Source organism: Eptesicus fuscus, chromosome 5 (genome assembly GCF_027574615.1).
Source record: "Eptesicus fuscus isolate TK198812 chromosome 5, DD_ASM_mEF_20220401, whole genome shotgun sequence".
Taxonomy (NCBI): domain Eukaryota; kingdom Metazoa; phylum Chordata; class Mammalia; order Chiroptera; family Vespertilionidae; genus Eptesicus; species Eptesicus fuscus.
This window is the reverse complement of record NC_072477.1, coordinates 89,420,576-89,432,865: the sequence shown is the minus strand read 5'-3', so window position 1 is coordinate 89,432,865 and position 12,290 is coordinate 89,420,576. Positions and strand designations below refer to the sequence as shown.

General features: G+C 43.6%; 1 pseudogene; it reads right to left on the bottom strand.

The window, feature by feature from the left end:
- Window positions 1–6,818: 6,818 nt before the first annotated feature.
- Window positions 6,819–7,450, bottom strand: LOC114234757 (28S ribosomal protein S7, mitochondrial-like; annotated as a pseudogene).
- Window positions 7,451–12,290: the final 4,840 nt, after the last annotated feature.

The window sequence follows — 12,290 nt, the reverse complement described above, 5'->3', positions numbered from 1 at the left end:
GCACACAGGACCGCCCCCTGGAGAAGAGCTTAATGGGAAGGATGAATATGACTCTGGAGGGGCAAATGGACAATGTTCCGCACGAAGGCAAATAAAAGGTGTTTCAGACAAACAAATGTCCCCTCTCTGAGCAGTCTTTCCGGCCACGCTATCTAGAAGAATGTGCCTCCAACCCCTGTCATTTGTCACTCCTGTAACCAGCTGTTCTGCCATTTGTCTCCAAAGCACTTTTATTTACATGAAATTATGTTAAAATTTACACAAAATAATGAAGACAGCCAACACATGAATAGAAAATGGACAAAGTACAAAAATTAGCAACTCACAAAGAAAAATATAAATGTTTAACTACATTAGTAATCAAAGAAATGAAATGTATTATAAAATATCTAATTTTCACCTATCAAATTGACAAATATTTAATATAGTAATTTCCAGTGTTAGAGTTTGAGGAAAACACACTAAGGTGGGAGTAAAAAGTTGATATAATATTTCTGATGTAAATAGAGTTATTTACAATAGCTAAAAACTGCCAATAATCTACATGTCCAATAACAGGAAATACCTTATCAATGTTTACCAACGTGTATTCCTTAGAACACTAATCTCATGAGATTCTGCTTTAAAAAAGGGTTCCACAGTCAACTAAATGTGGGAATTCCCTTGGAATGATAGATAACGTTTACAAGCCAGGCTAGCTTGGCATAATCTGTGGTCAGGACAACAGCTAAGACCACTTGGGTTCATAAGCTGTCAAAAATCACAAATTTAGCCTCATTAGCCCTGTGTTCCAACTTTTAGGAATCACCAGTCTAACCCTGTGTTCCAACTTTCAGGACTCACCAGTCTAACCCTGTGTTCCAACTTTTAGGAATCACCAGTCTAACCCTGTGTTCCAACTTTCAGGACTCACCAGTCTAACCCTGTGTTCCAACTTTTAGAACTCACAGAAGCAGGTTGTCCAGGAGTGGTTTAGCACCACGTCCACCAAGAACCTGCTGTTTCCTGACCCACAAAGGGGCAGCCCCCTTTCTGCCACATCCCATTTCCAGGTGAAGGGCTCTCTCCAGCAGAACCAGAGCAGCAGGGCCTGAGTGTGCCACACCGATGAGGGCGACGGCCTGCCTGTGGGACGGCTGGGGACAGCTCTCTGAGGCTGGGAGGGGGCAAGAGGAAGGAAGGAAGGGGAGCTGCTGGGTGGGATTCTGACTTGGAGACATTCAGCCACAATGCCACAGACGGTAGCTTCCCCCTTTGCTCCTCAGCCAAGCACATACACCATATGTCTGCCTGGTGAATATTGATTTAACATAGTTAATTTAGCTAATCAGTCAACCGGTTTAACCAATTTAACATCATTTTAACTGAAACGATGATTCGTTGTTTATTATTCATTGTGTAACAGCTTACCTGACATTTAGCGGCTTAAGACCATGAGCATTTACTATCTATCTCACAGTTACTATGGGTCAGGAACTTGGGCATGGCTTAGCTGGATGCCTCTGGCCCCGGGCTTTTCATGAAGTCACAGGCAAGGTGTCAGCTAGATGTGCTCACCTCTGAAGGCTTGGCAGAGGGACGATGTGCTTCCACACTTCCTCATGCCATTGGCAGGACTCAGCTCCTCACTAGCGGTTGGCCAAGGCCTCCATGGTCCACCCATAGGCAGCTCTAACATGGCAGCCAGCTTCTCTCAGAGTAAGCAGAGAGAGTGCAAGGGAGAGCTTAAGAAAGAAGCCACCGTTTTTTATAACCTAATCTCAGAAGTGACTACTCATCATATCTGATAGAAGCAAGGCACTAGGTCCAGCTCACATTTAAGGGGAGGGGATGGTACCCAGGCAGGAACACCAGAACTTGGGGGTCACTGGGGGCTATTTAGCAGCTGCCTACCACACTCACTAGTATGAAAGCCCTTGAAATTCTTAACTCAGACTTGCTAAATAGTCCCTTCTCCAATGGAGGTCTGTCTCACAGAACGTAAGAGGAGAGGGCCAAAAAGAGAAACTGAATTTGTAAAACAGATGGGTAAATACATCCTGGGTGGGTTTTTTTGTTTGTTTTTGGGGGAAGGGTCCAAGGGAAGATTCTCACTGACTAGGGGAGGTTTCGGGGTTCCTGGGGTAGGAAAAGGGGAATGGGTGACAGGGCAGGGAAAGGGTGGAGGAAGGGCTAGAAATGTCTCAGAAACCGCGGGAAGGACAACCAGGACGGCCTCACCACTGTGCCAAGGGCTGATTCAGCTTTGTCACTGCCGTGTCGCTTCAGCGCTTGATGACTGAGGGCTCGTTTCTGGTGTGAGTTATCGAGGCCTCCTCTGTCTCATCTGCTCCTTGGCTTTTCTGTTCATCTTTGCCTTTTCTTACTCCTTTGTACCTCTGGAAATTCAGAAGGGAAGGAAGAGGTTGTGACATTTAAATCAATCCAGTGTTTTGTTACACTTTATCTCCAGAGTGAAAAAAAATAACATTCTCCGCCCCAGTTCCAATGCTTACACACTTACACAGATAATTGGATAAGTTAAACATGGAAACTCTAAATAACCAATTTGAGGAATTTTAAAATTTTCTTTTGACCTTAAAACCCTAACTGTGGAACCTCAGTCAATAAATTGGTATCCCCCTTTCTCATCATCTGCCGGAATACTGTTTTTCCTCCTGAATTGACACGAACGATCTCATCCTGCCACCTGTAATTTTGGCTCCCCTAGCAAAGCTGCTTTAGGGTATAATCTTTCCCTCTGCCCTGCCTGGGATGGGCTAGATGACATAGGAGGTCTTTCCTATTTCTAATTTTTACAACGTCTTTCAGCAAACAGCAGGTAAACAATTTTAATATAAGACCATTTTCATTATGTGTCCATGGCCCCGCATTAAAATAAACAGTAATAATACAAAAAAGCTTTTGCTCATACAATAATCGCAACTGTCCTAAATTACAGTAATTGTGCAGCCCAGCAGTATAATACAAAATGTGGTTTTTATCCCAAAGACACGGAATTTATTATTTTCCACCTACCTGGCATTTTAGAGCAATTGGAGCCAGGTTTCTGAAAGAACAATTCAGTACATTAGCTCTCAAATACAAGAAATCTATTTTCAGCATTGAAAGGACTTATTTAAAGCAGCACTCCAACAAGATCCTGTCCACCCTGCCCTGGTAATTATGTCATGTCTGGTGTGTACTAATTTACACAGAGTATGGTTTTCCTGCATAATTAAGGCTATTAAGCTGAATTCAGAGGCTGTGGTATCCCTACAGCCCTTAGTTAATGAAACAGGCACACACAGACGTTACTGACCGAGTCAGAGCCTGGTCTTCACACTCCTGGTGGGCAAGAAGGCCTGTCACCTGGAACTCTCCTTCAGCCACAATTTTCTGTTCACAGGAGGAAACCACACAAAGTCATTTCCTGGAGAGTAGAGACTTGAATTTGGTGTCCCTCAGTCTTTCATCATTGAATTACCAAGCATGACACAATATTTCAAAATAAAAGCATGTAATGAGATTGATGACCACTTCATAGTTTCTTCAAAGTGAAGGATTTTCTGATAGTTACTCTGGGCTATCGTTTCAGGGGTCATAAGATATATTAAGTCAGGGGCAAGTGCTTTCTCCAGACTTTTCTCTCTTCAAAGACACCAAAATCTTCATATTCATCTAGCAATAGTAGACCTCAGTATTCTGTGTGCCAACTGATTGCATTCTCTAACACACAGGAAACTCCTAATTGATCTGGGTTTTGAGCTCCTTAAAGAATTATAACATTTCTAGTTTCTTTCACACAATAACAATACCAGGGCTCTGCACCAGGGCACCAGCCCAGGACGCCGCCCAAAAGCACTGAAGGAAAGTGGGATACCCAGAAGCATGGTTCTTAAATACCTTCTCTTCATAGTTATGATATTGTTCTTTCAAATGTTTTCTCAAAGTAAAAATCTGTAGACATATCTTTTAAATGTTCTCTTATTTTTAAAAAACTTTATATAAATGAAAATTTGTATTGCAAAATAAAGATATATTGGGTATTCCACAATGACTTAATTCTTGGTAAATTTCACTTCCATCTTTTACTACTCCCAGTGATTATTTGTTTATTATGCCTGTACTAATTATTATAGGAGTAATAATGGACTATTACTGGTGAAACCTATGTTCCAGAACCCCAATACTATGGGAGGAGAAGAGGGGAACACATGGAATGGAAAAATCTTATAAACCAGACAAATGCCAGGACATGGTACTATTCTGTGTAAGTTCCTGCAACATAATTAGGAGATTGAGTATAAGAAAATTCAGGACTCTTTAAGGCACTTAAAATCACTGTCATGAAGCAAGGGATGGCAAATTTACATGTGAAAGGACTGTGAACAGCCTGTAGGAAGAATTGTGAAATTACTATAGTATTTATTATTATAACTTGGTGTCACACTAGTCTCATTTTAGAATGAACTATAAGAATAGATTAAATTAGTGCCATTTTCTTTCCTTGTTAACATCTTTGTCACAAGAGCAAGCTGTCAGAATTTTAGTATCTAAAATAGTCCATGGAATATTCCTCCTGATAGTTGGCCATTTCTAAACTCTGGGCTTTGATTGGTTGTTTTCAACTCTTTCTTTGCAGACATGTGGATTGAACACAGGGAAATAATTTTTAAGCAACTAATCGGGTTGCAGACACCCTGATAAAGGTAGGAAAGAAAGTATAACGTTACAATTTTAAAACAGCATTTGATCATAAAACATTATCTCCCAAGAAAATGCTTTCAACCACTGCTCAAAAATACTGTTTGACACATGATGTTAGAATCATGACTACTCAGATGTGTATAATCTTAATAGCATCTCTCTGAATTCATTCACTGTCATAAGATAATGTACAATGAACATTTCTTTGAGGGGTCAGGAATATCATGGTCTAGTCAAACTCAAGATCGGTGATTACCAGAATTCAATAATTTGTTACTTCCTTCATGTATCTTTACCTACTAACTGGTCCCCCGGGCCTCAATTTCTACATTTAACATGGATGCTATATTAGTCAGGGTTCTCCAGAGAAACAGAACCAATAGGATACAAAAGGATATTTATTATGACAAATGGCTCACCCAACTATGGAAGTTGAGAAGTGCCACAGTTTGCCTTCTGCAAGCTGGGAACTCAGGAATGCTTAGCCAGATATATGGGCATCCCCTGATCCAGTCAAGTTGGCACTTAAAATAAACTTCTCCACTGTGACCTTCCTCTCCCACAATTCCCCGTAATGAGGATTACTATAAGTCTTGGTTTGCTGGGGACTGTTCCACTTCATGTCTTAGCTTAATTGTCAACAACATCTTCTTTAACTCTCAAAAGCATCCCAATTTGAACAATACACGATGTGATCATTCTACCCATAATACTTTCTCAGAGCAGTTGTAAGATTTATCACTGTTTATACTATGTTAGAGGCCTAGTGCATGAAATTTGTGCACGGGTTGGGGGTCTTCAGCCTGGCCTGCACCCTCTCGCAGTCCGGGAGCCCTTGGGAGATGTCCAACTGAACTGCCGGCTTAGGCCTGCTCCCATGGCAATCGGACATTCCCCTCACAGTCCAGGACCCTTCACTCCTTACCACCCACCTGTTCACTGCTCCTTACTGCTCAGCTTGCTGCTCCTTAGTGCTGCCACGGAGGTGGGAGGCTCTTGTCACTGCTGCTGTGTTCGCCAGCTGTGAGCCCGGCGTCTGGCTGAGTGGCGCTCCCCCTGTGGGAGAGCACTGACCACCAGGGGCAGCTCCTGCATTGAGCATCTGCCCCCTGGTGGTCAGTGTGCATCATAGCGACCGGTCATTCTGGTTGTTCAGCATAATGGTCACTTAGGCTTTTCTTATATAGACTAGAGGCCCAGTGCACAAAATTTGTGCACAGGGACTGGGGGTGTCCCTCAGACCAGCCTGCACCCTCTCTAATCTGGGACCCCTCGGGGGATGTCTGACTGCCAGTTTAGGCCTGATCCCTGTGGAGAGATGTCCCGGAAGTCGGACATCCCTCTCATAATCTGGGACCACTGGCTCCTAACCGCTCACCTGCCTGCCTGCCTGATTGCCCCCAACTGCCCTCCCCTGCTGTGACCTGCCTCCTCCGCCGGGACCCGGCCTCCTCGCACAAGGCAGCGGAGACGCCAGGACTGGCATCCTCTGCACCATATGGAGCCATGGGACACTCAGGCATCACTGCACGGAGCCACCACCAGGCCCCACCTCCACTGTGCGTGTGGCCATCTTGTGGTGGCCATCTTGTGGTGACATCGTGCACGAGGACCACGTAGGCTTTTATTATTATAGATTGTACTAACATGGATGTATCTTAGCTCCCCTACTAGACTATCACTTGAGGACAGATCTAGCCTTATCTTAGAGGACAGATTTATCTTTTTGGTTACCACAGGGCCTTGAACAGAGAAGGTAATCATAATTTCTCTTTTCATCCAATCAGTTTTAATGAACGACATTACCGCATCACATACTACACCAGTTCAGGGTGAGAACTTTCTAATAAACCTTTCTGATACTAAAGTTGCTTCCTGTCATATCACCCAGAAGTCCATCCCAAGCAGAGGAAAGAGAAGGCTGGGTGGGCCCTAAGTTACTTGGGAGAAATCCAAATCAATGCGTTCCCTCTTTGCAAGGCAATGGGGCTGGGAAAACGAGTTCCAGCCCACAAAGAAAGGACTAATAAGCAATAAGCATACTGCTCCAGCCTTCCTTTGAGGCCTACCTGCTCTCAAAAAAGAAACTACGTCCTTAACCCAGCGGTATTTTCCAATGTAGCAGTGGCTCACATTATTCCTTGCAGCAGAGCCCTGGGCTCCTCCGGGAGCCTCAATCCTCCTTCCACCACCCGCGGCCGTGGCAGGGCACGGGCGGCTTCAGCCACCTTGTGCAGGTCATGGTTCCTCTTGATCACAGGGACCTGGCTGCAACGAGCCTCCTGCAGCTCATGCAACAGCCTCTCTGTATCAGCATCTGCTGGTGCTTCTCCCTGTGCTACATCCAGGTCAGGAATCATCCACTTCCTGGAGAAGCTACCCTGGGCCCTGGTAGAAATGGCCATCCTGGAGAATGGGGACCCTCCCGATCCAGGCTCACAGGTTTTCAGAGCTTGGTGGAGAATGGTGGAGGGGGTTGCGTTCAGTGGTCGCCTGTTCCCTGCAGAAGCAACATGGTACTTCTCAAGCTACTTCCTTTTCACAGCTTCCAGAGTCTGTGGCATGAAGGATCTGGCCAGCACTTTGTTTCCTCATCATGTTGATGAATTTACTGATCAGTGGGCCGCAAACACAGAGCATGTGTCCAAAGCTGGGCAGCTTTTGTAAGTGGAGTCTTCTTGAGCTGCTGCTCAAACTTCTCAGTCAGCTCTGCCAAGGGCTTGTTCCTTGTCAGTCTGGCAATTCCTATATTCAAGACCATAGCTGCTTCACTTGGTCTGGGTGAGCCTCCGCCCCCGCCAGCTGGCTGCCAAGAGGACCCGCCAGAAATGCCCTTCTCTGCTTGGGTGAGTGACACAAGTCGGGGAAGGGCTTCCCAGGGTTCTAAATCCGCACATCACTGCAGTAATATGGGCGCTAGGAGTCTCTCACCGGTTATGCAACAATAAAGCTTTAAAAACATAAAATAAATGTACTTACAAACATATGGATCAATAAATTGAAGTGAAAGAGAAAAAAAAAGTCTCTCACCCCCAGGCCCAAACGGAGGAATCAAAAGGAAACACTCACCCTCCTTTTATCGGTCACAGTATGGTGCACCCCTCAGTGGCAGTGCTCACTCAATATTTTGTAAATTCATGTAAACATGGAGTGCTAAGTCACTTTAGTGCCTAAACTACCGCCATTGTCACTTTTTAAAAACTCGTACTAGAACTATAGTGTCTAGGAGAAGATAGTGTCACTTCATTCCGAAAAAATTGAGCCCCACTTGAAATATCTTGGACAGCAAGTGATGGGGCTGCTGTGTAGAATTTTCAACATGTACCTGACAGAGAGCACCCAGCTGAGGGGGCTAGTGCACCTGGAATGCAGCCAGCTCCATTAGTCGTTCAGTGTACTGTTTGGGTGAGTGGAGACCTCCTATAATTCTATAAACTTCAGGCCCCAGAGGCTAATACAGGTTTTATGGGGGCTGAAGTTCATATAATTGGGGGGAGGTGCTTTCAGGGGGAAAAGATATGTAAAATTATGAATATAAAATTAGATATGAAAGTGAATATTTAGGATAAGAAGTCAAATAACATTTAAAATAAGCTACCGAAGCATCATAAATCCATAAGAATAACATAACATTTCTATTGCCTAACGGCCTGACTCTTTAATACTTTTCTTCTACTTTTTGGCAGAATTCTTACGTGGTTCTTTGGCATGTGGATATCCAGTTTTCCCAACATCATTTGTTGAAGAGGCTGTTCTTTTTCCATTGAACGGCCTTGGTGCCCTTGTTGAAAGTCAATACACAAAGGTTTATTTTTGGGTTCTCAGTGCTAATTCCATTAGTCTATCTCCTTGTCCCAGTACCACATTGTTTAAGTTACTGTAGCTTTGTATTAAGTTTTGAAATCAAGAAATGAGTCTTCTAACTTTGTTCTTTTTCACAATTATTTTGGCTATTCAGGGTCCTCTGAAAGTTCATGTTTTTCATTTCAAATTTCAAATCAAGACTATAGTGGCTAGAATAATTTAACTATACACAAAAGTTATTGCAAACCACAAATATGGGTGCTGCTGAATCTAAATAATATGCATTTCAAATTAGCTTCCCCTTAGTTATATCCAAGAATTGCTCTAGGTGATAATGATGCTACCCTATCTGAAGGGAAATATGAATGATGAGAAGTTGAATTGGAAAGGGATAGACAACAGTGGTTATAATATTTTCTTTTAAAAAGATATGTGCCCATATGAACACATTTCTAGGGCTCCATTATTGAGCAAGGTACCCTGAAATTTAGCTTCACTCTGGCTCTGGTTGTCCTCATGCCTTTACAGAAACAGGAAAAATGATTTAAAGCAGAAAGAACTAGAATAGAGAAGAATTTATGGGGACATAGAACAACCCTCAAATACCATCATATAGAAGTTGGGTTAGGATTTAACTGAGTGGAACTACGCTGAAGATACCAAATGTACTTGTTTTAATCTCTAAAAGCAGCTTTGTGGAAGTAAGAAATAAACTCAGTCCATCATCCAAATATATCAACTGCACAATCTTGAATAGCCAGAACTACAGACAAAGCTTTTGGCTTCTCAGTTTAGAAGATTAACAGTGAGAAAGCCACCTTTTTCCATTTTTCCCTTGTCTGTCTCCCCTGACTGTTTTTAAGTTTCCCCAGCATCTAGCTCAGCACCTGGCCTATACTGACTGTATATAAGAGGTACAAATACATGTTTTTCAAATCAGTCACTTAATCAATAAAGGTTTAGATTATGAATCTACAATTATTGTTTAGCAATTGCTGTACACAAAGCATTATGTGGGAAAACTTATCTCAACCATTAGGCATCACATCCCATTTTAAGAAAATAAGAATTATAGTATAGGGAGACTATGATAGCTAATTCAATAAAATTAAATGGCTCTAAGTGAAATAATAGACTATTAGAAGTTGCTTGACCACCAATTTTGGCCAATGTCACATTTGCTCAAGTTTGTCTAAAGCCTGCAGAGTGCAGATGTTCCATGGCTTTTTTATTTAAAAAAGAATCATATATATATATGATTACTGAGCAGCAGGCTGCGTGGGGCAACCAGGTCAGCAGGAGGGGCAGGTTGAGGGGCGACCAGGCTGGCGGGGGGGGGGGGGGAGTAGATGGGGGCGACCAGTTCGGTGGGAGGGGGGGCAGTTAGGGGCAACCAGGCCAGCAGGGGGGGGCAGTTGGGGGCAACCAGGCCAGCAGGGCGGCAGTTGGGGGCAACTAGGCCGGCAGGGGTGGCAGTTGGGAGAAAACCAGGCTGGTGGTGGGGGGCACTACAGGCAACCAGGCTGGCAGAGGGGGGCTGTTGGGGACAACCAGGCTGGCAGGGGGGGCAGTTGGGGGTAAGCAGGTTGGCAGGGGGGGCAGTTAGAGGCAATCAGGTTAGCAGGCAGAGGCAGTTAGGGGTGATCAGGCTGGCAGGGGGGCCAGTTAGGGGCAATCAGGTAGGTAGGCAGGTGAGCAGTTAGGAGCCAGTGGTCCTGGGTTGTGAGAGGGATGTCTGACTGCCGGTTTAGGCCCGATCTTGGACATCCCCCAAGGGGTCCCAGATTGGAGAGGGTGCAGGCTGAGCTGAGGGGACCTCCCCCATGCATGAATTTCATGCACTGGGCCTCTAGTTCCTTCAATAAAAACTTTTGAGCCCACTGCATGGCAGCACTGCACTGTGCCTTAGACTGATATATCCCTTACATGTGGAGTCTAGGGGAACTAGATACAGGCAATCACAAGGTGGAATGGGGATTCAGCTGCACCACTGAGAAACTAATGTTCTTTTACTCTTAAGGGTATTCTGGCCCCAATTTCCAATGGCAGGGGTTCCCTACCAACAATGACATCTACCTGAGATAACATCAGATTCCAAAGATTAAGAACTCAGTCCCAACACACCCTCAGCTTCAAATGCCAGTGGCAAGTCCAATTGTCATCTACATTTCAGAACCTAGACTATTGATTCGAGGTTCAATGACCCCCTCCTTGGGTCTGTTATGTTTTAAAAAGACAAAAAAAGGAAGTTATCACTGGAATTTAGAACAAGGTGCCCTCAGTGAGAGTGTTCTGGCCGGGATGTTGCATGCAGGCCTTGGTAAAACACCCTCCTTTCTAACTCTCAAGTCTGAGCCTATAATTTAACCTGTCTGTGCCTCGGCTTCCTTACCTGCATAGTGGGAAGGAAGCAAGATATTTGTACTCTATATTACTATGTGTCACCTTCTGTTCCTACTTTAATTATACTAATTTGGTGCTGTGAGAGGTAAGTTAGTTAATTCATTCGATCCACCTGGCTGAGTACCTGGCACTTTGTAAACCTCAATAAACTCTCAAAAGAATATCTTTCGAATTTTACTGCCATTTTCACCTGGTTCTATAAGCTCATAATCTCACTTTTTCTACAATGAGTTTTAAAAGACCGCTATTATTACCTTAAATATTGAGTGCCTATTACTACATCATAAAGTGGGTAAGAGCATCTAAGTACACTGTATGACAACATTCAGCGTTTAATCCAAAAGGGCAATCCTAGACCCTCTTGCAATTTTTTCCATATAGTAATTTGTTATTAGGTTCATCTGGAGGTACCATTTGTGAGACCTCACACAACCAAACCATTAATCAGAATTAATCACAGAAGTAAGATAAAAGCCCACGGCAGGCCCCGGGCCAGAGCAGCCCGCTACACAATCAGAATGCATTAAATCACAGACGCTGCAATTTCTTGTAAAGGCTGCAGGGGCGGGGAGAGAAAATAAGCAAACATATTTTAAAGATCATAGACAATATGCTCTTTAAATGAACCTAACTTAATGCCTCTTGCAAGGTCAGACCAAGGGTGAAGAAATGAGAATTGGCCAAACACTAGAGCAATTTCCAGCTAAACAAAAAGCCAGATATTCTTTTCTTCACTGACAACAGAAAATATACTGAGAGACAAGAAGTGTTGAGCATCGATGCCAAAAATGTACTTTCTATTCTTTGAGGCATCTAAAGTCTCTTCTTTTATCCATTTTCTATTTTTCCTCATATTGCCATTCTCTGTTTTTGTCAATGACCTTACTTCAATCCAACTCAGCCTCTGTCTAATGGCCTGAAGAGGACTTCTTCACATGATGGAAAGCTTTAGATTTAAGATCCCCTCCTTCATTAGAGGGAAAAGTGAACAGCCTCTATGTGCTGGGTGTTAATGAATGTGAAGAAAGATTTTTTTTGTATGTGTTTTACACATTATGTTCTTGACTCCTAGAGGTGCTACAATAAATTGCTGCGCTTCATTTACAAGGAGCCATAACAGAAGCAAAATGAGAATCTGGCGACAAATTGCTTCTCAGTCACCCTGGGTCAGGCTGTTGGGGCTAATGAGAAGAGGGGCTCTAATTTTAAACTCCTCCTCAACCAAGCCATTCCTGCATTAATGTTCGCTGTTGTAAATTGTAAAGTCAAATGAAGGAGCACTGTTGAAAATTAACCAGTATTTTTATCCTTTGAGTACCCAATAGAGCATATTTTGGCTTCTGTAGCTGGTGGTTAGCAAAAGCTGCTCAGCTTACACCAGGAGTGCCAGCCTC